Source organism: Anopheles coluzzii, chromosome 2 (genome assembly GCF_943734685.1).
Source record: "Anopheles coluzzii chromosome 2, AcolN3, whole genome shotgun sequence".
NCBI lineage: Eukaryota > Metazoa > Arthropoda > Insecta > Diptera > Culicidae > Anopheles > Anopheles coluzzii.
Window position 1 is genome coordinate 107,366,734 of NC_064670.1, and position 26,862 is coordinate 107,393,595.

The 26,862-nt window shown below is 45.5% G+C and overlaps 1 protein-coding gene across 1 annotated transcript in view; it reads left to right on the forward strand.

The window, feature by feature from the left end:
• LOC120949789 (RNA-binding protein 8A) overlaps window positions 1-26,862 on the forward strand; it is a 300,811-nt gene that overhangs the window by 160,982 nt on the left and 112,967 nt on the right. The window lies entirely within an intron of this gene.

Here is a 26,862-nt window from a genome sequence, read left to right on the forward strand (position 1 = left end):
AATCTCATCCGTGCTCTCCTCGTCTCGCTTAAATGCTTATTACATCGCGTACGTAAGAATAATTCCTTTGTTTTTAATTTATGAGTTTCCATGTGTATTTGTAGCATCATGTGCGATAATTTTAAACCGTGACTTACGAGAAACGACTCGGCGACGGAGAGCGAGTAGCTCTAGGAGAAGAAAAAGGAGAGGAGAGTACAGGAGGTAAAATAGTTTTCCAACCAATGCAAAACGGATGCAAAAAATAAACGGTAGTGATAGAAAGGCAAATGCGTATCTTCGTAGCGTTATATTATAGACGGCATTTGGTGGGATGTTGTCTGCATAACAATACGAATACGTCCAGCATTTAAAACGCGAATTAATGTGAGCAACATAACATGGAATACTGTTTGTTTTTGTTTTTTAAAGCAAAATGTATCGCAGCATCCGGAGGACAATAGCTACGTACACTATAGGACAAGCACTACTTAGCGCGACAGCAAACGTAAATGCTACAATGTGAATACAAAATAATTTAAAACATCAAACGGCGCGTCAAAAGGAAGACACCGGAATAGCAAATAGAGGGAGTACGTAATAGTGAGCCAAACAACTCAATAAAAAAACACCAACATAAACTAAGCAAAGTAAATGCACCACTCTCTCAACAAAAACGTTCTTTCTTCTACACTTCCTTTTTTATGGTACAAAAACTGCTGATCCTGGTTTCTTCTATTAGTCGATCGATGATGCAGGACACAGGACATAGGGCAGAGGACAAAGGTCTGATTTCTGAGTATCCGTTACCGCGAAGAGATGAAAGTGAGGCTATTTTTCGTTAACTATCTGTGCGATAAATTCAACTATTTTCGAAACAATTCCCCGATACTGATGATGATGGTAGGCATTTTTAATAGACACAAGATGTTAGGTATATTTTAAAAACACAGTTTGAGCAGACAACCTAAGCTACCGGGATGAACGGTAACAAGTATTCCAAGGATCATAATTTCCAATTACTACACACACACTAACTGATCGATCGCTGTTATTATATTACCCTCCCTTCCGGTGTACCACTGGAACTCTACTTACCATCTATTACCGCTAACACAACCACTACTCGAACACTAAAATAAAGAAGAAAAAAATTACATAAAACACAGAAATAGTAGTTGTAGCACTTTGTATTTTTATTCGTAATCAATTTTCCTATATTTGCGATGCAGTCCTGGGACCGTGTCATTGTATTTTTGTATATTAATAATTCTATTTGTATCATTTTTAAACGTTAAAATTTAAATGCTCTCAATTTGTTGTTTGACTGCTCGATTGAGCTTCCTCAGTTTGCACTGTGAACCAGCAGAGGGCGCAAACGTCGTTGAAACATTTCAGCGCAATCGCGTGAAATCTTTCAGCACTATGGCTCGAGCGTGGATTTTAGGGACTAATTGTGGGATCTTTTAATCAATTTGTATTGAAAATAAGGTTTTGTTTAAACTTTACAGACCATAATTTAGAAAGGAGTTGCAATAAATACAATTATTTTAGCTTCCATTTAATTCATTTTTCTGCTCAAAGATCGATTCATCATGCAACATGCACACGCAAGGGTTAAGGCGTACCGCCAGAGCAGCAACAAACAAACAAAAAAAAACGGCCTACGCGTGCAGCAAGTTAAAACAGGCCCCTCTTATCATCTTCCCGCCATCCAAAGTCACATGAGAAGCCGGTCTGCCTGTATGCGTGCGTTTATGCGTTTGCACTGCATTTGAATGTGTTTGTAAAAGGGGGAAAACGGCGATCGGTGGCCGCGTGTGCGTACCAGCAAAGCGTAAACCACCCCGGACCACGTGCTGCTGAATTATTTATCGAAACCGGTCGTGAGGGTGGCCTTTTCGTGTGGCCCGTCGGCTCGGCCTGCTGGGACGGAACCGCCCGGGAACTTTGGCAAATGGAGCTTCATGTGTCGTTCGAAGGGAAATTACAACGATGACGTTTGACCAGCACGTAATGGAGCGCCAGAGACCCTTCCCTCACTCTGTGCTAGACTGTGCCACGCCGGCGGAGATATGCACATCGCAAGATTGTGGGTAAAAATAACGAGCGAGAGAGGAAGCCTCTTTTGCGTGCACGGGCGCGTGCAGCCCGAATCGGTGGCGCACCGAACTCTCCTCTCCTCGAGCGAACCGCGCGGGACCGGGATCGAAGGTCGTTCGAAGGGCGTAGATAGGCGACGATGGGCGACGTACGGGCCAATCGGGCGTCCGACCACGTGGTGCGCCCGCTTCGGTGTTCGATTTCCAGCGATCCGCGTGTGTGACCCGGCGTCGTAGGGGGTTCCACTTTTTTCCTATTTATCGGTGTGTGTGTGTGTCTCGGAGGATAAAATTCCATACCAGCTGGTAAAACCCCGTCCAAGGGATTCTGAGCTCATATCGTACAGTTGCTCGGCAAATGCAAAGTACACAAACGATCCTCTGCTCGATCGCGAGCCGTGAAGGTTCGTGTTTACGTCTCCCTGCTTTAAAAAAAAAATGTAATGTAAAATAACACAAAAACCACGATTGACGAACTGCTGCAATGACGTCACACACACACACACTGTGCCAGGGCCGGTAAACCGAAGAAGCGGCTGGTTAGAAATATTATTTTTAAATGCATGATCTCGCACCGTCGTCTAGCGCGCGCGTTGAAGATGATGCATCAACCTTTTGGCAGCCGTGTGTGGTAAAGCAAAAATCACGGAACGATGCGCAAGTCGCTACCACACACGCAAACACACACACACACACGCTGTCTTTGGCGCATACGCAAATGAAATGTGCGCGACGCAATGGAGCGGTGTCTTGTTGTTTGTTCGCTTGGCTTAAGTTATTGGCTTAAGTGGTCCTGATGACCAACGACTCAGTCAAACACACACACACACACACACTCTCGAGAGCTCTCCCTCTCTCGCTGTCTCTTCTAAGAAATGAAAGAAAGGGAGAGAAAGAGTGAAAAAAATGAGAGAAACAAGGCCTCTCTCTCTCTTCTAGTATAGCATGCGGGACTCGTGTTAGACCGTTCGGAGAACGATGTGGAGAAGAAGATACCAGACCAGAGTTGGTGGGGCCGCTTTGGGGATGATAATGACGGACGACCCTCACGTGACAGTAGTGGATGTGGTCAAAAATATTGTCGATTGCTCACGGTCTCTCGGCCCAACCAACCCCCGCGTGAGGGGTTTGGGGATCGTTCTTTTTTTGCAATGCTCTAACGCTTACCGTTCGCCGGCTTTGCTCACATCGTTCACACCAAAGCAGGCACTTTTTTTTTGGTTTGGTGTCTATACCAGGGAAGAACAACCGTTCTGGTAAAGGAAGCTATAAGAATGTACTTAAATGTACATTGAACCACAATCTATTGGAGTTTTGAGGCAAGATCTTACAAGAAGGTGGCAATATATCAGATTTGATGGGCAAAAAGTCAATTGAAGCTATTGAAAGTGCACTAACCAATTCTAGAAACTAAATCTTTACAGTTGTGTTTGATGTTAGGACATCACGAGTCTTCAAAAATTGCAGTAGGACACATAACTTTATGAGTTGCTAGAAGTGATTTTTTGTTTACTTATGTCCTATTTACAATTTTAGAGGAAATAATTAGCATACATTTTATTGACAGGATCAATTTTCAGCTACGGACTTGTTGGAGCATGGTACAGAAAACCTCTGGTTGTAAGGCTTTGTGGAACTTTTAATAGATCCCAGAGAAAGCAGCGCCTTGGATGATCATGTACATTTTCGAGGTTTAATGTTGAAAAACCGAACGATCTGATACCTTGTTGATGATATTGCCCAATAGAAAGCCTCAATTTGTACCATTTTGAAGGATATATTGAGGGCTTCAATTGTGTCCAATATCTGAAATTTCGGAAAGATCCGACTCGTATCATTCCAAGATGACTGCACTTACCATATTTATTATAACAGAATAAGTACAGTTACGTATAGTCTTTGATCCATACTTAAAATCCTCAACTGAGCAGCATCGCTAGACACGTTTGATTTCAAAGCATATCATTCAACCGGGACCGAACAGTCAAGCGCTGCTGCAAGATCCTTTTCCGCTGCGCAATCGCTTACATTGTATCGCGCAATGCGTCTTACAAAGTCTACTTTCACTGACACCGGTATTGGATACCGCTCGGCAGTGAGTTGTGCTTCCCTGCCCGCTCTAATGATGTTTATGCGCGGTTAGAAACAGACGGCGCAACTCACCCCTCGTTCGATCGTCGGACCAACCGGTCTAAGCTGACAAGAGCAGACGGTTTTGTGTATGTGTGTGTGTGAGTATTGTAACAGCGTCAGGAGAGGAGGTCGGCACGTCAGGTGCTTTCGATAGTGAGCAACATTTTATTAGGTTGTAACGACTGCATTACAATGCGAATCAGTTTTATAAAAAAAAAAGTGATTTACAGAATAGGAACCTTTCTTGCGGGTTAAAACATGAAACCAAAACCGGTTGAAAAATATGTCCCCATTCTTTAATCACAACACACAGCACAACACAGCACGCACCGTTGCAAATGATCTTCAATCATCATTCATTAGCGTGGTAAAGGGCCTTTTTTGCTCCCGCTCCCGGCGGGGGAAGCAAAAACCCTCCAACCTGATGAGGGCCACACTGTTTAGTATCGTTTATCGTTCTACTCGGTATTGTTCGGTGTGCGCTTGGAGTGGCCACTTTGGGGAGGGGATCGAGGGGAACATCCAATCCCACGTTTGCGTACGATCAGTGCTGAAGTGGATATTGCAATGTAACGCTTCTTGCGTCACAATAAACACGATCGAATAGTACGGTGACTTGGGAGGGGAACAGGACGCTTGGTGGGTGGGTGGACAGGGAAGAACAAACAAAAAAAAGTGCAGCACAAGCAAGGGCATCATGTTTTCGGTGGCCGGCAAGCGGTGGCAGTTTGACAAATGAGGCAGCTTTTTCGTTTGGTAAAGTCGGGATCTACAGGGAGAGGGAGAGTAGGTTCTAGGGGTCGGGGGTTTGTTTTTATTGCCATGCTGCGCTGCTTCGTAAGGGGGAGTTTATCGTCGCTATGTGTCGATAAAAGCGCGCATTGTTACAAAGGATCATGTTGAGGTCGAACCATACCTCGCAGACTGTGATACGTGTTTTTGCGACAATTTGAATATTTTGGATGTGTTCCCGTGTTTGAAGCAGTAATTTTGTTTCATTTTGAAGTATACAAAAAACCTCCCCTTTTTAGCATCATTAAGCATAGGTCTCTCGCCACAGAATAACCGGAAAGGTCAAAAGGTTGTCTAGTATTTGTGTCTGTTGTCACTGTTCACTGTATATAGCTTAAATGCCCTGAATCCCCACAATCTTCAAAGATTGTTCTAGAAGCATGCAAACTTCGAACGAACCCAGGCTTCCGGCGCCAAGTTCCAATTTTTTTTCTCCATTTGGCACAGTATTAAGTCATCATGCCGGGGGAGCTTTCCTGCCGTTGCATACGCATAAACGAGCTGTTGTGCGCATCCACCTAACCCAGCAAAACATTGCGTATGGAAATGGGATGCGCATACGGATGGGCCCTCGGAGGGCGGAATCGGTTTCGGGATCGCTCAGTTTTCACCAGTTGCTTTAGACATTTCATGCACTGTTTGCACAGCCGCTGGAAGCTTCTGGAAGGGCTTCTGTTCGGCGATTCGGAAGGGATCGACGATTAGCGGACTTAACCGAGGCGGTTAAGTTTTATGCTGAACGGAACGTAGAATTAAGTTGCTTTGTTGTTTAAGTTGTTCGGTTGTTTCATTGCTTACTCTCGTCGGAGACAGCCTGTCAAACAAGAAAGTGTATGAAATGGCAAATGGAATGGCAATACGAAGCAAAAGCAGAAGTAGTGCAAACCATCAGTTAGACCTGTTTGAAGAATTTGGCTAAAGAAAGTTCGCATGGAGAAATGGAAGAAACGATAGAAGAAGATATGCCGATGAAGTCTGATTAACAAGACAGAAAACAACTGCTAAATGAGAAATGGTAAAGAAAGGTCTTAAATGGAAGAAGCAAAATAGAACAGACACGAAACGAAAGAAAGCATAAGCATATGAATAGATAAATAAAAAGAGTCGGTGAAAGAAGATAAGCTTTTCGGATCCAGACTGTTTAAAAAAAAAGAGAATATATCATAAAGGAGATTTAAAAAAAATGATCTATTCTGTTATTTCAATATAAATTGTTTTCTATTGTTGCTTCGTTAGTAGGTTTTAGTATTGAATTTTGTTTTTATTTTTTATTAAGCATGTATATTTTGTAACAGAAATTCCTCAAAAGTCGTATATTTGAAATTGTTTTGGTTCTTTTCCTACTATACACATTTTTCGACTTCTGTGTGTTCCTTTAAGGTTTACTTTGTTTTTCTAATTTGCTGGTTAATTTCCATACCTTTGTTTCGTATTTTATTTCGTATTTTATTTATATTTCAAAAACACCACTAATACAACTAGCAGCAACCATCGAACGAAGGTTGATCGTTTTGGGCTATTTTCTCAATTTCATCAATTTACACCGCTACGCATGACTTGCGCGAGCGGGTGCGTGCGCCTGCACAGAAGCGCGCAGTGTGGTGAGCCAAAGAAAGGGCACGTCTCATGTGAGTTTGTGTAGTTGTTGTTGTTGTCGTTGCTGTTGTTCTTTCACCTTCCTCCTTCGAACGTTCGCTTTGGGTGACGAAATTTGAATAAGGTTAACGCGACGGGAACGCAATCAAACCAACGGCGGGAGTAGAATGATCGGCCTGAAACCTTCCCCGAAACATACCAGAGTGGGAGAGTGTGTGTGTGTGTGAGAGAGAGAGAGAGAGCGAGAGAGAGAGAGAGAGAGAGAGCGAGAGAGAGAGAGAGAGAGAGAGAGAGATGGTACAAGAAGGACCACGAAAGAGAAGGAAAAGGGAAACATAAGAAATGCAAAAAAAAACAACAACACCGCATGCGATGAGAGCAGATAACGAACACGCTGGCTGGTTTGACCGTCTTCGGGCGCAGGACTAATGCGTATGTTTTATTTTTTTGCGCCTCGGCTAAATGGCATCAGCTTAGGAGACGGGGTAGGGTTTTTTGGTTGGCTTTTAAATCTCTTCTCTCTGGCCTGCGTACCCGTACACGAGTGTCTAATCTTTGTCTCTTTTTTTCAAAGCCTTCCAAGCACATGGTTCGAATTGTCGATGTGTTGTGTAGTCAGAAATCAGTTCTAACGCGATTGTTTACGGTGTGTTTAAAATGAGCGAAGCAAAAAAAAACCTTAAAAGGAGAGTGAGAAATTTAATTTAGAGGAACTCTTCTTATGAACATTTAGTCGTTTGGGCTTGAATGGTACTTTTTCTAACCTCGAAAATCGAACGCGTTCCCGAGCGCGAAAGCCGCGCAGAACCACATGATCCAAGTAAGCCTATCATCAGACTATCACACACACACACACTAACGACCTAACACAAAAAAGCGCGTGTGGTGTACACATCACCGCGGCAACAACACCGGGCAGGCACACACAAACACACCTTTTGCTTCGCGGGATAGCTCGCGGTTGTGACGTTTCGCGGGGTCCGTCTGCCCCCATCCCGGGGTAACACGACCCCTTGCCGCGTCGCAGTAGGCCGCGCTCGTATCACGGTCTTCAGCGCCGTGGTGCTTGCTCCGTGTCAGTCGTTAGACAAGTTTGCTGCAGACAAGTTGGCCGTGGTGTTGAACTGCCCCGAAGCCGCCCGGGCACAGTGCGCTCCATCGCGGAATTCTATTGTTTTTGCGCTCCCGCCCGGTCGTGTTGTGTATGTGTGAGTGAGTGTGTGTGTGTGTGTTGGGGTGTTTTGTTTTTCTATTGAGTGTTGTGAGATCGAAAGAAATTCGTTCTAGAACGAACTCCGCGGCTGGAGCCCGCGTTGTGCTCCCGCGTGGTGCTCTAATGGTGCTGGCGAGCAGTTAGCTCTCTCTCTCCTTCTCTCCATCTATCTGTCTCCTGTTACCCATCTACTCTTTGCACTCGCAGTGTCTCTCTCTCTCTCATTTTATGTTGCCTTGGCAGAGAGAGAGCGCGCAGAGAGAGAGAAAGAGAGCGAACAAGGGCTCACGTGTACACCCGGTGGATTGCCGGTGTGTACAGTGTGCCGATGGAGACAGCAGAACCGCGTGCGCAATGGTCGCCTAATACTACCCGCCGTGTGCGAACTCACCCCCGGAATCGAGCACTAGAACGCTGCTAGGAACGGGCCAGTTTGTGCCTAGAGTTTTTCCTCCCTTTGCACGGAAAATGCACGGTCGAAGAAGCATTAGCTAGCGCGTGCTGGTATTTTGTTAATTTCATAAGTCCAAGATAACCATTAAGTGTTTGTTTTATTTTGTGTGTGTGTGCAATTGTCTGTGTGTGTGTGTGTGTGTGTGTGTGTGTGTTTGAGAATACTTTTAGTGTAGCTAGAAAGCACTCATGTGGGTGTGGGTGGCATCCACTCAGGCAGAGGCAATAGGGATAGCAAGGATACACGCTTGATTTTTTGCATATTGGTTGTCGAAAAAGAAACATAAAAAGGTGCATCTACGACCCAATGGCCTCGTTGTGGTAGCTCTCTCCCTGTGTTTGTATGGGAGAGAGAGAGAGAGAGAATGGAACTCTCCGCACTGTGAGTGAGCTTTTAGCCTCGCTCAAAGGCTACGTTGTTGTAGCACACAGCAGCCCAGCAAACAGGACAGGAAGAAGGACATGACAGCATTCTGGCGAAGGAAAAGCAGCAGCAATTGTGTTGTGTACCCAAAAAGTGAAGTGAAATCGAAAACGATGACTTTAATGCTGTGAACACTCTGCCTCCTCCCCCCACCCCAATCCGGTGGGAACTTTGAAAGGGAAAAAAGGGCAATGAAAAGGCGCGAGTGTGGTGTGCGGTGTGTGAGCCTGTCCCGAAAGCAATAAAGTTGTAAGTTGTGGTGCAATTCGGCAGAACCCGTCAGAACATTCGTCCACTTCTGTTCCGTGATTGTTTTTTTTTTTGGTGGGTGGTGGTGGTTAATTTTCCCTGTTTTTTTTTCGTTGTTTTATGACACTTCCGCAAGCAGTTCGTGCGTATCGTGCTGTGCGCTGAACGTGATTGGAACGAAACAATTGTGAGTGTGGAGAGCAAAAAACAGGGACACAAAAGCGACTATTCCCTTTTTTTCGGTACGGTAAAATGGGGCTAAAGAAAGCAAGAATCGAACCCGATTTTGTGTGTGTATGTGTGTGTGTGTAGAAAGGAAAGGGCAGGAGGAAATCAGGGCTGCAAGAGAGCAGGAGAAGTTCTAATCGAAAAAAGTAATTACAGCCCTCAAACTTTCCTAGAGCTTCGCGCTCTGCGTCAAGAATCGATGAAGCGCTGGGGGTCGGGGGCAGAGTGTGTGAGAAGCGTTAATGTTCTTCCCTCGACCGTCCCCCGCAGAAGCGTTGGCAAATGCCAAAAAAAAAAGGTCCTGTAGGAGCAAGAGAGTGTGTGATTGTGGGTGTGCAAAAGACAGCAAGAAAGAAAAAACCTTTTTGCCCTCTCAGATGCGTTACAAAAAGCAGCTCTTCCCAGGAATGTGGAATGTTTATGTTTGCACGAGGGACACGTGAGCGGGAATGGGGCAGCATGGTTTTAAAGTGTTTGGGGATTTTCGCTTTATTCCCCTTCAAAAAAAGGATAATTGTTTTTTTTATGTTTAAATTTATTTATTTGTTTTTTTTTTTATTTTTACTTATTTGAACATCAATACGCAATTCTTTATTTGCGTTTCGTTTTAAAATGCGTCTCGCGTCTTATCAGTGAATTTCCCACCACACCTAGGCTCTTCCGCCAAAGTGCCACACTTTTGACATTGTAACAGTTTGTTATTATTGTTAGAAAAATGTTTTTGTTTGTTTTTCTATCAGAACGCGTGTGTGTCTGTGTTTTGGTGAAGTAGTGTTGCTACTACTACTCTTTAGACGTATGTTCTGCTACACACATACACTTAGCAACAGAACGATTTAACACCAATACGATTGCGTTCACTATCTCTCGCGCTCTCCCATTTCTAATCGAGAGAGTTTGCTCGAGCTCGAGGAAAATGTGGCCCCGCGGTACAAAAAAAAAGGGCCCCACCAACACAACCGAGCGTGTTGCTGTGCGGTTCAATTCGCGCCCATCAATGGGGGCTTACACACACACACACACATACACACAGGCCGTCATAAAGAGAGCGAGAGAAAGAGAGAGAGACAGGTTCGGATTTGCGCCCTTCGTCTCGTGTGCACGTGAGCGATTTTTCCGCGATATCTAATGGTTTGGCTGTGGTGTGGAATGAGAATTTTAATTTCCTATGAAACAAAAAAAAACATAAGAGCTCTAGGTACACGTGCAAGATTTCATTTTCTTTTTTTGAAAGAAAATATAAAAATTAATTAAAAAAAGGAAAAAGAATTGACCACAATCAAAGTAGGCATTGGCGCTGAAGTGGCGCGGCTCGAACTGCTCGATCTGCTCGAACAGTGCTCGACGACAGGCTTCGTGGTGTGAAAGGTTTTTATTTTTTCCGAGCCGATGGGAAAAACAGGCAAATTTTCCGCGAGAGCGCGCGCGGAGCGGGTTGGCGCGAGTGAGAATTTTCCGGTGCAAGAATACGATCTCGAACTGTTTGAAATAGCGTTCCGAGGGAGTGTGTGTGTGTGTGTGTGTGCGTGAGACTGTATTAGAGAAATCTATTCTCAAAGAGAGCGAGAGAGCGGTGTGAGCATTCGAGCAGGAAAGGCAAGAAAAAAGAAAGAAAAGAAGCAGAACCAACCCTCGGGTGCGGGTCCGCCGTGCTCGGTGTTGGATAGGTTCGGCTCAGTTAGTAGTAAACCGCGGCACGGTGTAAAGGATAAGGCGACGACGATTCGGGCAAACCAATAATAACCACCACCACCACCACCACTATCACACCAACCGTTCCTTCGGCAGCTCTTTTCTCGCGATTCTTGCCTTGCCGTTTCGTGCGTACGTGCGTCCGTCAACCGTCCGTTAAAGCGCGTCCGGATCGGCGTGCCAAAGTAAAGCCACAAGCGTGCTAACGCTAACGCAAGTAGGAGAAAGTCACCGCGAGCCGCCGCAGGGAACCGAACAGATGACACTGTCGAAGGGGTTCCGGGATTGGGAGTACTTCTAGCGCCAGCTATGCAACCACGGAACACCCCCTGGCCGGTCTTTTGAGTCTGCAAATTCGAACCTCCGTTGCTACCCGTTTGCTACGCGTGTGATACTACTAGTGCCTCGTGTGGGACGGTGCAAAAAAGCCCCTTTTTCTTGGTAGCCGATTGGTTTGCGGTGCAGTTTGCTGTGTCTTCTCAACCATTTACAATCCCATTGCGAAAAAGGGTCCCACGGAGTGCTTGCAATTCAACTCAACTTGGGATTTCTTCATTGCAGTGCGACATCGTCGTCTCATTTCGTTTCGTGTGCCTGATGATCATCCACTGCTCGGTGTGTCTTGCAGCTGCTGTTGACCACGTCCGACAGTGTGTGCAGTGTTGATTGTGTGTGTGTGTGTGCGTTGTGTTGTGTGTGTGTTGTAAGATGATCGGTGCGATCGTTGTTAAAGCGTTTCGATCGTACGGCAGCTAGGGTGGAATTGGGGCTTTGAGTTCCCAATTTTCCCTGTTTTCAAGCAACAAGCAGAAGCCTCCCAGGATTCGAAGGCGAGCACGCCTTGCTTCCGACCTTCCACCCCTCCCCAAAAAGTTGGCTGTGTTGGCGTGTACTACTACTACTACTACGATCAGAAGTTAAGGTGTGTGTGTGAGTGTTATTACTACTAGCCAAAACGGTGAATTGTTGATCATATAGCGCATTAAGTTTGTTTGTTACTGTGGGAAAAAGAGTGAGAAAAGGAGTGAAACAAGAAAACACCCCACGTTATCACAGCCCGAATATAACCCCCCCTCCCCACGTGGTCTCTAAGATTCTAAGTGCGTTTTTTGTGCGTGTGTGTGTGCGTTCGAGTGCGTTTTATGTGAGTGTGTTTTGTTGTTGTACGCGAGTGTGCTTTAAAGTCAAAATCAAAGCAATACAAATAACAAAATAGATAAATATATTCACAACTTTACAACGTCAGCAATACAGTACAGGTGAAGAATATTTTGAAGCGAACGACAACCTCTGAAGCCAAGCGTCCCAAAGCGTCCCAAAGCGCCCCAAAAGTGCAATAGTTCAAACGTCGCGCTACCCACAAAAAAAAAATAAAGAAAAGCCTTTGGGCAAGGCACAACAACAAAAAAAGAGAGGGCTGCGGGCAAAGTTGGCGGAGTTAGGCCGGAGCGGTGGGTTTGCGACCATTTCGTGGCAGGAAAAGTTCGGAACCACGGCGGCGAAAATAGAGCTGCCCGTAGTGAGAGCGTCCGACGTCCCGCTGTTCTCGTGGACGCCGCAACAGCAGCAGCAGCAGCAACGCAGCAACCACTGCGGTGGCTCATCCGCATCGGCATCGACAGCAGCAGCAGCAATCATGAGCGATCGGGATCGAGCGTCGCCGACGTTGATCGAGACGGGATTAAAGACGCTGATAGGCGGCCGCGATAGCAATTATCCGCTGATAAGCGGGACGAATGGTGAGTGGCGAGCGGGGCTGTCAAGGATTACACAAGTAAATGTTGCATGTATGGGAAGTGGGAAGGGGTTGGGAAAGGGAAGAGTGTAGCTCGGGCAGATAAGAGGGCTCGCGGCTGATTACCGAGCCGACCCTTTGAGTGGACTGAGTGGACTTTGAGAGAGAGAGCGAGTGAGCAAGCCGGTTGGTTTTGTAGGTTAGGTTAAAGAATCACTTTTGCCGAATGGGAACGAATCTCGGGCCAGGAGTGTCATGCTAACTTGTGGCAAAAAATATACACTTATCACTTGCATTAGCTGATCCATTTCCAACACGTGTTCGATTTTCGGTGGAATCATTATGATCGCAGGGGAATATTTTCGCTTTCCACCTTGCCGCGGGAACAGGGAGTGGGATTTTGCGAAAATTAAGGTTATGCCGGTGGCCCAGTACGCACACACAGACACGCATACGAGCCGGGCGCCACGATGTGTGGCAATCGATTTACGGGCCTCGGGTACGGGATGGGTGAGGGTTGCTAGGGAGCAGAGGGCTTTTTGCGAAATTAATCAATTTTTGCGAATGAAAATTGAAATTCGATCGCTCTACATGGACGGGAAGCAATGGGGGAGCATGGGGTGGAGTGAGGGGAAGGGATGCTGGAAGGGAAGGGGGGGGGGGGTGGGGGCTGTCGGACGAAATAGACATAATTTGTTTGACCCGGTTTTGGGCGGTGTGCTCTGTTTTGGTGCTGTGGCGTTGGCAGTTTCCGTGTCGTGTTGGTGGGTTTTGGGGTTATTAAAGGGCTTAATAATTAAATTGGAAAGATATTGTTCAACTAATTCATACATAAACTCTAGTGTTCTATGGTGAAGCATTGCTTGAGTTGTTAAAAACTTTACGTAAAGATTGCTTATTATTTCTGTCTCTGAGCGCCACATGATGCTCTGAAGCTTGATATTCGAGCAGAGCGTTTTTAGCAGTCGAAATAGTAAAATGAAGAGTATATTGGTCGACTAAATTGCTTGGGCAACTCTCTACTATCCATCAAAATACAGCAAACAGACTAGAGTTGGGTAAATCTGATTCAGATTTATGAATCTGAATGAATCTTTGAAATGATTCAATGAATCTGAATCTCGGTTGGTCAGATTCATGAATCTCGAAAGATTTATGAATCTCGATACATTAATGAATCTCAATAGATTCACGAATCTCAAGGGATTCATAAATCTCCAAACATTCATCGAGCATGAGCTTCTTATTATTATTCTTCTTGGCGTAACAACCTACGTGACCATGTCAGCCTATACATGTTTTCGAGCCTTCTTGGGAATATAGTATAGTTAGCCGTATAGTTAGTTTTGCTACGGGGAGACGGTTCATGCGAGTCTTGAACCCACGACGGGCACATTAGGTAACTCAATATTTTGAAAATCATACATCTCTAAGGATTCATGAATCCCTGGAGATATGTGAATTTAAATGGATTCTTGAATCTTTCGAGATTCATTAATCCTTGAAGTTTTATGGATCCTTTGGGATTCATGAATTCTTTAAGATTCATAAGTTTTTTGAGATTCATGAATCTTTGAAGAGTCTATTCGAGATTCGAATCACTCATCATTGAAGATTCATATCAAAGAACCTCAACGAAAGATTCATGAAACCTAACACTCAAACAGATAGCACTATGTGCAATATCATTCTTTTTGAATTGTTCATTATTTCTAGGAATTTTTGTCTTGAAATCAGCTAAAAGCTTTTGTAGATAGTTGTAGGTCATTTCATGTACCAAATATGTTTGTATTGTTCTAAAATTGACCTTAATTAAGTATTAGAAATGTGGCTTGTAATATATGAATTTAACTATTGCAAATTCTGAACAAATGATTAACTTATTCAAAGAGGCTTAAGGCCAACATTACAAATATTTGCAGAGGTGAAAAGCCTGACTGTAAAACTACCTAAAACAAGAACCATCCCGAAATCGGTCGTTTTGAAATGAACTCCCATTTAAGGATACTTAGGGATACATCAAATACTGTATATTACTAACAAACCAGAGACATAGTTTTAGTTGTTCATAATAGCACCATCATCGTTAAAATCTGATCTATGTAATCCATTTTCAAAGTATTCTGACTTTAGTACTAATAAGTAAAGCAAGAATCTCTTTTTTGTGGAGCTCGTTATATAGATGAGAAGAACAATATCTAGGGATGTCATAAAACTCGTAATAGTGGAATAATATTACAGTCATTGAGATGTTAAGAAATAAAAGCTCATTATGCTGTATCTAATTGCTTCGTCAACATTAATATTTGAACCATGTACCTTGCTTGATTTGAAGTAGCAACAAAACGAGCAAATTATACAGCTACTTAAGCGACTGTAAAGATTTGAACCCTCCTGCCCGCTCTGGTTTTCGTTCTCCCATTACATTTTGTATCACAACATTGTCTCTCCCCCAAGCACATCAACGCCCTATCGTTACACTGATCTTTATGATCCTAGCTGATTTGATCGTCTGTGCCTGCCTCCCAGGGGAATGATTTTCTATAATTTTAATAGACACCATTAAACTCGACCCACTATCCCGAAACTTCCTCCGTCCGCCCAATGCGGGCAAGGATTCTTTCGAGCCTTCCCGGACATCCTCGGACGGACATAAACGAGCCGCTGGTAGATCGATAAAGCGCCCCACGAGCAGGAGAGCTGCACCGTACTGGCGAAGATGTCGAACCGTCCAGCCCGGCCGCAATCGGGCGGGAGGCATTTGCTTGTTTTACGACTTTAACCGAGAGTGTATCGACGAGCGCGCGCTGTTCGCAACGATTGCGCTATGTAACCGTCCCTGCGAGAGCATCGCGTTGCCGTTGAGCAACAAAACAAAAAGGAGGGAAAAATCCGGTGAAAAGTGCTTCACGTAAGGAGTTTCCCAATCGATCCCACTGCAAGGTTAATTCGCTCCGGGAGCCAATGTTGTTGGGATTTTTTTCCTCCAAACCTACGCTTACCTGGCCTATACCGCACAGCAGTGTAAATCCGATAGCAGCAGTAAAGAAGGGCGGTGGGGATCAATAACAATCTTCCCTTCCTTTTGCGCTGCTTCCTTACGTCCTGCTTGTTTCTCCCGTTAAAGGAATGAACATTGCAGCCTGGTTTGCCCTGTTATGGCTAAATAATTCGAAGAAATCCCACAAAATTACACAAATTGTACAGCGTGTAGGTACAAGTATGTGTGTGTGTGTGTCTGTGTGTATCGATGCGAAACTGGACGTGGCGTGGAACTTTCCCGCCAGGCAGGGAAACCACAGACGACAGACCTGACCGACCGGTGCGGCTATTCCGATAATTACCTGTCGTAATCGGTTTCGTTAGACAGTTGGCCGGCGGGGGGATTGAGAGAGAGAGAGAGAGAGCGAGGACTGCTGGGTGGTACCATCAATGGTACCTGGTGGTAGAATGACATCGGTGGTGTAGGTGGGAATCGATTTTATGAAACATCGACCGTGTGTTACATTTGGCCGGTACTGTTCATTGATAAAGTTATAAGGGCCAAGTTTCTCCGATCCGGTGCACAATCGTCTCACTCGTACGGCGGAAACACTGCTTGCAGAAAGGAAGGAAAATAAACGGAAGCTTCTAGCATGGTGTGGCGGTACTGTGGGGATGCTGGTGGGTAATTTGATGGGCCTGTGACAAAAATGCTGCCGTTACGGGATGGCGGTTCGGCCGACCAATGTGCAGAGGGTGTCCGGTTTGTGCAGCGCAACGATTGTTTGACTGCACTGTGCTGGTGGGTGAAAATTATGGACTTGTCTGGGAAAAGGCGCAGGTTGGCAGTATCTTTTTTTTTATTATTATTTCAGGGTGATGGGAGAAATGTTTTGCGATACGATGCACTCGGTTGTTACCAGCTCGGGAGAGTGTCATTATCGTTAAAGGTAATGTGTCACTAGAGCCGGTAAGTGTGCAACACTTTCTCCTGGAAGGTGTAATGAAAGATGCAAAACGTTGCTCAAAATTAGTACGATGTTGTATAAAATTTAAAGTGTTGTTATATCGATCGAATCACGTGAAAAATAGATTTGACACAACACAACGCAAAAGCGAGCAGAAAACACTTAAAGAATACAATGAATGAATGAAAGTATTCAATGGATGAAAAAATGCATTAAAAAAACAAACATAGAGAAAAAATGAATCAAGTAATGGATAAATAACGAAAAAGATACGAACATTTTAGAAAAGAATAATAAAACAGATGAAACAAATTTAAACAAAACACTTTGATTCCATGTTCAAAGTGTTTTGTTTAAATTTAAAGAGAAGAGAACCAAGTATAAAACAAAACAAAAAAAAACGTTAAAAAACAAGGAAAAGAAGTGAAGCATGCAACATGCAAGCAACATCACAAAAGATAAGCAAAGAAAATTTTAAAATAAAAAAAACATAAAAAAAAACACACGACACAAAGGAAATGAGATAATCAAACAACGGAAATAAAATCAAAGATGAATATAGATAAAAAGACATGCGAATAAAACATGAAAACACCTGAAACGTAGGAAAACGAGACTACCAAACAACGGAAACATGACAAAAGATCAGATAAAAATGAAAAAAGAACCTCTAAAAACACACACAAAATGCACTTTGCAATAATTGAGACCGTAATCCAATTATACGATGTACCAAAGTGTAAAACCCCATTTCTGATTATGCTTACAAATTGTGAGATAAAATCAGACCCGGTGTACACAAACGAGCGGCAACAAATAAAGTTCTAACAAAAGAAGAAATAAACCACATATGCACGGAGGGTACAACCATACATTATAGAAGAGCACCGGCGGGGTTCGGTGGATGCAATTCATTCCCTCCCTCCTCGCCGCGGTGCAAATAGTCTCCACTTAATAAAATGCGCAACGTGCGCATCACCATCGTTAGCGACGACCGCCGGCGTAAACTCTATGGTAGCCCGTGTGTGTGTGTGCGCATTTTTTTCTTCTGTTAGTTTCCGTGCCACTGTACCGCCGCTGTACTGCAGGGCCATCATCATCAGGTTAAGCGTAATTATTGTGAACTATCATTATGTCATTTTATTACAGTGCCCGTGTATCGTGTTGTTTCCCCCTTTTTTCCAACTGCCGACATCGAAACCGACGAAGCTCCGGTTCTATGTGAAGGTGAAGGCGGTTACGTGTGTGTGTGCTTTAAACCCAACTCTTTAGTAGCTCGCTGGAAAAAGGGCACCACAGCAAGGGTGAAGAAAAATGGAACCGAAGTATGGAGGTTGGCAGTGGTGGTAGCAGCAATTTGCACGCATCGGTCTCTGCGTAGTGCGGGTATGTGGGTGTGTCCGTCCGCCGTTGGTCGCGTGCTGGGAAATTTTGCGCCCACGCAATTCTTGGCCTGCGTTTTTTTTTTCCTCTGGGGGCTGGGGGTTGTTTCGTAAACAGAAATTCAAATCGAAATAGTTGAGCCGAGCTGATGGTGGAGAGGATAGCGTCGGGGAAGCATGGGCGGGCGAGGCGCAAGTGTGCGAGTGGGTTTATTTTTAACGTAGCGAAATTTTCTCATCAACCCCCCCCTCCCCCCGCTGCCTGGAAAACAAGCAGCAAAACAAAGGGCTCGGGGAAAAAAGTGTAACGGGTCGGAAAATTCGTAAACATTCTGTGCCAATGTGGTGGTGCTGCACTGATCGAAATTTTTGTCCACGCTGTCACACCGCCTGTGCAGGGGCGTGCAGCGATCTGTTGAAGGGAAAACTGTGCGCTAGGGAGGGGGTTTTGGGAGGCTGTGTCAGTGTGTGATGTTATGCTTTGTTTAGCAATTTTGCATAATAACGCGCGGAGGCGGGAAAACGCCCGGTGGTTGAAACCGATCGGTTTCCCCCCCCCCCTCCAAATGCTGCTGCCCGGCGGGGAGCGCAATCCAATCAAGGTATGGAATGGGGCGGAGAATTGCTCCCGTGCGAGATTGTTTGCTCTAGTTAAGCATATTTTTCTCCCTGCCTGCCTGCCTGCCTGCCAGCATACACTGCTGCTGTTGCCAATTTGCGTAGTTTTTTTTGTTGTTGCGCCGGGCGGAATTGTTTTGTAAATTTACATTCCGAAATTTAACACCAATTAGTTCAGCTCAGCCACAGTGTGTGCGTGTTATACTCCAATGCACCATAACAAACACATTTAAACAATGTTTTGAACACGTGTGTGAGTGAGTGTTTTAGCTTATCGTGAAACGTCAAATGTAACGATCGATTGTCGAGTGTCAATCGGGCACTGTCCGGAACAATTAACGCGTCACCGTTTTGCTGTTAGCTTCCAATAAGATTGCGATAGTTTAAAAACGGTCCACTCACACACGTACACACTGCCCGCTCGGGTGCCTTCTTGATGCTTTCGCGGGTGTTTATTACGTGTCGGAATAATGGAGCTGGTTTTGGAAAAAGTCCAAAGTAATTAAGCCCGACAACTTGGGTCGTTTGAACCGGCGTGGCGGAGTGGCGGTGCAAATTTCTAGCGCAGGAACCGTCCAGCAAATGGGTCCGGTGTTTTATAGTTTTGTGTGGCAGCTGTCGGCATCATTCCGGCGTGTCAACAATGTAATGGCAGTGTAATTGTGCGCGGGCAGCCATTTCTTTTCGGCAGTTCGGTTTGGCGAGGTGGTCGCGATGCGGAAGCTGGGATCAAGGTCAAGGGCATTTAAGAGGTCAATTGCGTTACAAAGTCATCGTAACATGCTAACAGCTGGACTAAGATTTGCATCATTTGATGAACATAGGTTATAAGTTATAAGCTTGCTTTTGGGATACTTTCCAGGGGTTTAATAATCAGTCGAATCGTTAATTTGCCTTGCCATTGATACAATTAACACAAATTTACACAAATTACACAACCTTTTATTCCTTATTGGGTCTTTAGTTAACGCACAGTTGTGAACACGAAGCATTTATGTAATAAGTTGATTTTTATTCCAAAAATATCTACATTTATGTCAAACTGATGTTAAAATCTGAGAAGTTGAATTGTGTTTTTATCGAAACAAAATTAATAACGATATTCTAAAAATAATGACAATATTCTAATAAATTGTACGACATGTTTGCTCAAAATTGAAGGGACCTAGGCATGCAAATCGGAACATTCAAAATTGCTTTCCCTTTTTTCTGTAAGAAATCTGTCTCAATTAATGTCAATTTTCCTTTGTTTTTGTTAATGATGAACGAACTCGTGTAACAATTTGTAATAATAATAACGTCCAGGACATTACAACGCCAGATAAGAGCCAACTTCTATGAATGAACCAATTTTGCTTCATGACTCTGTGATGAAAAGCTACAAATCACTTTACTACAGCACGGCGGCCTATCTGAGGCAATCAAAATCGGGCCGCGCTTGTCCAAATATCTAGAGCCGTGCACGATAATAGCAAGGTCACGTCGCTCACTCCACCGAAGCAAGGAAGGATCCGCGTGCGTGCGTGTTGCGACCGGACCGACCGAATCGGTGGAAAAAGTTAATCATCGATGAAAAACAAAACCGTACACCCTCTGTACCCGGAGCGTGATATGCGTGGTGTCCCCACCCCACCACCATCGTCATCCGTTGTGCGCGCGTACAGCGTACAGTTCGAAGGGCGCCACAACATGCAAAGGTTATCACGGTCCAGTATGTATGTGTGTGTGTCTATGTAGAGTGCGTCCGCATGGTAGCCGACCATGTGTTTTCACGATTAGATCGGGCGTCCATCGACAGCGAGTCCTTACCAGTGCGTCGTGGAAGTGCTGCTTGGGAAGTGGCCGGCCCGGGGAAGGAAATTCGCGCCAAGAAACTTCTATCACGGGGTTGATTTCAACAACATGATAAACACGGGCTGTACTGGGGTGGCGCTGTTTGTTACAGTTGTTTCACTTTTCAACCGTTGCTGGCCACCCGTTTGACGCACCAGCCCCGCTGATTTTGTATCGTTAAATATTTATGAACCGATCGATAGCGTAAAAATCCTTCGGGATGCGGGAAGCAAGCCCCAGGCTGCTCCTAATATAACGCAATCTATTTTTGTGTTGCGTTTTGCGGTCGCGTTTGGAACGGATCTTTCGATGACCGTGCGATGCGTCTGGAAGGCGAAACAGTTGGGCCAATTGACCTCATTTTGTTTGCCCACTTGCTTGCACTTGGCCCGACTGGGACTAGACTGAGTGGTGATGTCTTCGTTGCTGTTCGGCCGAGCGAAACGGGAGCCTGTCAACATTGTGTGTGCGTGTTTGTCCCATTCCCGAGCTCACAAAGCGCGCTCCGAAACCCTGAAGGGAAAATGATACCGGCCACAATCACCAGCCGACCAGCAGACCGGCGGAAGCTGCGGAAAATCAAATTGAGGCGGGTGAAATTGTTTGCACAAATGAAGTGGCTTTTTAGAAGTGTTTGTTAGTGTTTTTAAATTGCTGCAGAAGCGGCCACGAAAGCGATGAAAAGGTTAGGCGGGATGAGTGTCAACCATTTACTTGCTCAGTGGACAGCAGTCGGCACAATGCTGTCGTTATTTGGTGGACACAGTTTTCCCGAAAGCAAACAACATGCTCTCTCGGACGAACCGAACCGATTTTCCTGTTTTGGAGTGAAGGTTTTAAGCGGCTGTCGCCTGTTTTCGCATCTCCGGCCCCGGGGCAACTGTCACGCTGGGGCAGCTGTAAAGGATTGCCCGTCTTACCCGTCGCAACGAGGTCGTCCGATGATGGTGATTACGATGATGTTTGATGATGAGGCACGTACCATAACCAGGGACCAGTTGCTCCGCTTATCACTAACGATCCAAGTGTGTGCGCGCGCGCGCGCGCGAACGTAACTGAGTGCCCGCGGAAGCAAGTGCGCAATACGGCGTACGGTAGGGCACAAAACTAAGAAATGAGGGAAGCAAGAAGGTTAGCATTAGTGGGGTAAAGCAGAAAGACAGAGCCATTTTTTTTTTGCGCAAAACACACACACGATCGAGCGGTTGGCGGGAACGAATTGATTAAGCGCCAGCCGACTAGGCCGCCGGTTACAGCGAGCGAGATGGTTGGAGGTGGAAATGTTGCAATGTGTTGTTTTGTTGAAAATCAATTTGATAGTGTGGAAAGACAACAAAACGCGTGTAACGCATATTGTGGCCTGGGTTCTAGAAACATCAATGCTAGTGTTACTTAAAAGTGTCTTTAGACGTTATGAAAAATAGATTTTAAAAGTGCTCTTAAATCATAAATTTGTTGTAACTTCAATGTATTTCAACTGCAAATATTGAATATTAAAATATTAATGAAAATATTAAAACTCTTCCATTACTGTCATTTACCATTCCATTCCAAAAGCTAAAGTCTTACAAAAGAACTGCTCTTAAACACATCTCCATCACTGTACGCTTGTCGCTAACGTTTATGCGCGACAGGTCTCCCCTGCGGTAACCTCCTGCTGGGGGGTTTACGGTCGTTTTTTTATTTACTGCCAGTCTCACCGCGAGATGTCGCACTGTGCGCGTCCGGATGTGGCAGATATTACTTAATAATAATTCCCCCTTGTTTTGCCCGGCAGCGCCCGGGATGTCATAAAGATGCTGCGCAGTAAGGGCAAAGTTGCGCCATCCAAGAACATCGTACTATCGCGCCGCTCGACCGTGTATGAGTGTGGCGTTGCAATGAGATTGCAGGTCATCCCCTTGCCACCAACCCGTAGAGGTACGAACCGGTGGAAGTGTGATTTACTTTCGTACGAATTCGTCAGTCGGACGTGCTTCTTGTTTTAAGCGCGCGCGCGCGCTCTCGTCCGCGTTCGGGTCTTCTGGAGGTTGAATCCACGACCCGCAATGTATGTCCATTTGTTGATGTGGTGTTGCTTGTTGCTTTATTTTGGCATCCCCGCGCACTTGACACTGAAAATCCCCCGGCTCCCGGTCGGATTGGAATGCCATTCGCGTACGAGCGTGTACGTACCGGGCTGGGATTGATTCTGGGGATGCGCGAAACGTGGACGACCAGGTTTACGATCGCCGCCGCAGAACGTGTCTTAATGGCGAACGTGTGTATGTGTCCGAGCGGGAGAGAACTGTTGCTTGCCACCGCGTGTTGCCATCCATGTGTGTGGTACCACGCCATCTGCCCGGCCTGGCCTCTAAACCGGGCGCACCAGGATTCGCGGCCAGTGTTTTGATGGGGTCATTGGATCTGATTTGGTTTGTTGGTTTTGGAAGTGGAATGTAGAAGTTGTGTGCTCGTTTGCTCTCTCTGTCTCTCGTCTCTTCTCTGCGACTGGGGGTAGGACGCAAAGCAATAAAAAATAACAGTTTGTCAGTGATGTTGTGCCGCCAGCCTGGTACGCTAATTAGATATCCAACGCTGTCGATTCACGATTCACACTAGTAGCGTAGGTTGGATGGTTTTCGTGTGGTTTTGGGGGATTATGATGCACCGGAATTGGTGATTTACGGGCAACAATGTTGCAGCTCGTGTTGTTGTTGTGATTTACGGGCTGTGGCTGTTTCGGTGGCAAACATTGTGAGCGAGTTGCTTTGAGCGATATTCAACTCGAAGTTTAATGTTGTACGATTAATGATTGTAACGTCGACGGACGATTCTGGTTTTAATTAAGTTAAACAGCAAAGGAATGCTCGGAACAACCACTAGAACGAAATGTTATTTAAATTTTATTAAAGCTAGCCAGTGTGATGTCCCTGCGTATTTCACACATTTGTCATACTTACTGGAACATCAATAAAATGTGTCTTTGATGACATCATTCTTGGAGTCAATGTCTTTGCTACCACAAGCTACAGTCTGCCAATTTCGCCACCGTTCGAAACGTTGTAAGCTTAATGCAATCATTAGAAGTCATCGAAACAAAATTACCCTTTCGCACGCAAAACCCACCACTCAGAAGAACCTGTCCGGCTGGTTGAAGTTTTCGTTGCTGCATCTTGTGTGTAAGGTCATCGCGTTAGTAACGTTCGAAAGTGCATGAAATATGCATCTCCAAAATGTTTATCTTCTTTGCAGTGCAGGCGCTGCAGCTTAACGTTTGCATCAATCTGGCTGTTGGGACGCAAAGCCCCCGTCATTAAAGGGGAACAAAACGAAACAAGCAGCCAGATTCCATCTTGTTGCATGTGCCTGCGTGCCAAATGTCTGCTCATTAAGCCAGTGGCGCTTGCGTTGGCAAGTGTGACAAACGGCAAGCCATGCTTATCTCGGCACGGCACGCTGGCCTTTACACGTACGACGCGCAAAGTACCACTATCTTCATCGCTACGGATGAAGCAGGGGGAGGGTGAAAATGTGTGCAAAACGTGCCACAGCATAATCTGATGATCGGATATACACAAAAAAACCCAACCAGAGACGAGAACCAAAGCGTGGAATTTGATGAACTACTTTGAAGTGCGCGATAGTGTTTGCGATACTTTGTAAACTATCGAAAATGTTGCCTCCCCAAATCTGCTTCTATCGCGTTGCCTGACATCGCGATGTTGGCATGTTCTCGGCCGGTGTTTACACAAGCCGAACGACGGTTGTCCCAGGACAGATGGGAGGGGTTGTAGCTGGGTTTGATTATTTGATTTGTTATTTATACACTGTGCCTCTGTGTGCCTCCCTGTGGCTGGGCGCTTGTGTGTGTGTGTGCCTGCCCGTTACTTCACAGTGCCGAGTTTATTGTGCCGATGAATTTATTGATCTAATTTGAACTGCTAACAGGCTCTGCCAGACCGTAGCGGAGGCTTTTGAGCGATTAATTTGGAAGTGGATCCGAAATATCGAACCGCGAGCTTCTCGAATGTCTCGCACAGCAATGGGCAAATGTTTTAATATGTGATTAGCATTAATTCAGGTAGCGCAGGTAGCACACGGTGCCGGTGGTTTCAATTTTGGAGCGAATCGCCCCAATGACACAACGAGAGAGAAGAGTGGGGCACGTGATCTGCAATAACAAGAGCGCATTTTCATATTATTTGGTTGTGTTTTCAGGCGATTTGAATACTGATGAAGCATGACGATTTACATATTTGCTGGTGTGTGATTTATGTGCGATCCAACGATTATTAGAGTATAATGTCACTTTAAAATGACTTTCTTATAGATATAGCGGGAGTTATTATACAATTCAATTCTTGCTTTCTCCTCGTAATCTATTAAGTTATAAATACTATTATAAAGTTACTAGCGAGTTAGCAAAGGTACCCTTTTCTATTATCAAACTACCAGCGTGTACTTATCGTAATGAGTTAACCGCATTAAGCTGCAAATCTTCATTCGTGTTAAATAATCTCACTCGACAAAGTTGTCCGCTTCTTGCGCCGTCTCATGACAAGCAAACACTCGGGGACACCCATCAAACATGCGTTACAAAGTCATATTGACTCAAAACCTCCATCCCTAACGCAAGCCCGCCCCGTCTGCTTCCTGTTCGGGCGCCACTAAATCTCTTTCCCTTATCCCTCTGTCCCTTTTTTTTACAAACAACCCAGAGACACAGTGAACTGTGTGTGTGTGCCTGTGTGTGTGTGGTGCTGGGAAAATCCTACTCCAACTGCTTCAACACCTTCACGGTAACCCCGTGACAGGTAAACAGACTGGACCTCTGGAAGACGTTGAGTCCCTTCCAACACCTAGCACCACGTCCCCTCCGTGGCCCTCCGGTGGCTCGAGTGCAAACGAGTACCAGCCAACTCATTTGGTCTGCACTCATTTGGTCGTTATCTTGACGCAAGCGAACTTAACAAAACTTACACCGTGCCCTATACCGGGGTGGTGAAAGAGGTGCAGGGATTACGGCCGCCGGGAGCCGTCTCGGATTGTTGCCTGGTAAATAAAGGTAAACCCGAGCATGGCAAACATTCTTAACGAAACCCTTTTGTGCCCCAGCCCGGGCGCGGCATGGTGAGCGAAGAGTAAACGCAAACGTAACTTTCTTTCCCAGAGCAGCCCGATAAGCCTTTTCGGCTTGGAATCCATTCCAAGTCAGGGGCCGGTAGAGGTGAAATAGTTCTGCTGTAACCTGACGTTGTTCCGGATGGGTTGCGGCCGTCTACCATTCGGGGGCGGCTGCTGACGGATGTGTGAGACGGGGTCAGGAGTCAGGAGTTATGGGAAGACGGTAATGATGGTTTGCTAATCGTGTAACGGTGTGGAGACGAACGAAAGAAGCCAGCGCAACATTATTAGGTCGGTTCCGGAAGTGTGCAGAATTTTTCCCCCATTGGGCCGTCGTTGGTTGAGGCGGCAAAAAGGGGACCAGTGTAAGGATACGGTGCACATCCACGAAGACTCCAAGTTTATTTGTCTGTGTGTGTGTATGTGTCTGTGTTGCAGCATGTGCGAGGTACAGCAGGCTTGAACTTTCCTAGATCCACCCACGGAAAATGATCGCCTGGGCCCGGATGTCTTGACTAGATTACTGTGTCTGGGGGGAAAGCCGAAACAACGGCAAACGGCCTGCGAACACCACACATGCACACCTGGGTTGCATGCGTGCATAATGTTTGCCCACAGAGCAGCACTACTCTTCCTCTCTTTCGAGGTGTGCTTCAGGTGCTTCAGAGCAAGAGATGCTTGGTGTTTAGTTGCGGTGGGCAAGAATAGAAAGCGCTTCATTATGCTCCGAACCGAGTAGAATAGCAGGAGGGAGACGGCAGCTCACCTTGATTGGGTTGTGGTACTGCTTTTTTTCTTCTCTTGCGTGTGTGTGTGTGTTATCTTCAACCCTGCTCGTTCTATTGCCCCTATCCTGGAAGGTTCTGTTCTTCCGGTAGCGTGTAGGCTGGCACCTGCCCGACGATGGTACCGGTGTCGTTGGACGTAAATGGTAAGAAGCGCTTGGGAGCGCGGGTTGCTTTATAGTTGGATTGAGTTTCGTGATAGGTCATCCTCCCGGTGCAACGAACGAAATAACCATTTCTGGAAAGGCCTGGTGTGGTGAAAAGGTTAGGTGAGCCGTCGGAAGCTTTCGATATACACTTAACCTGAATTTTGCTTCAAGCTTTTCAGCAAGTCTGTTGCAAGAGAGAGCGCTTTTTTTGTTACTGTAAAAAGCTGTAGTGGTACAGGCTGAAATTGAGGAAAAGTTGTCATTATGGAGGAAACGGAGATGGATCGATATTACACCGAGTGCAAAGGGAAGGGAGTGCATTGTATAGGAATTGTTCTTTTCTATACTACCGAACTCCGCTGTACAATGCAGCTGTTCGGGACGGTGTGCAAATGCACAAAGGCTCACCGTTTTTTTCTCAACGATGCACAATGAACATCATC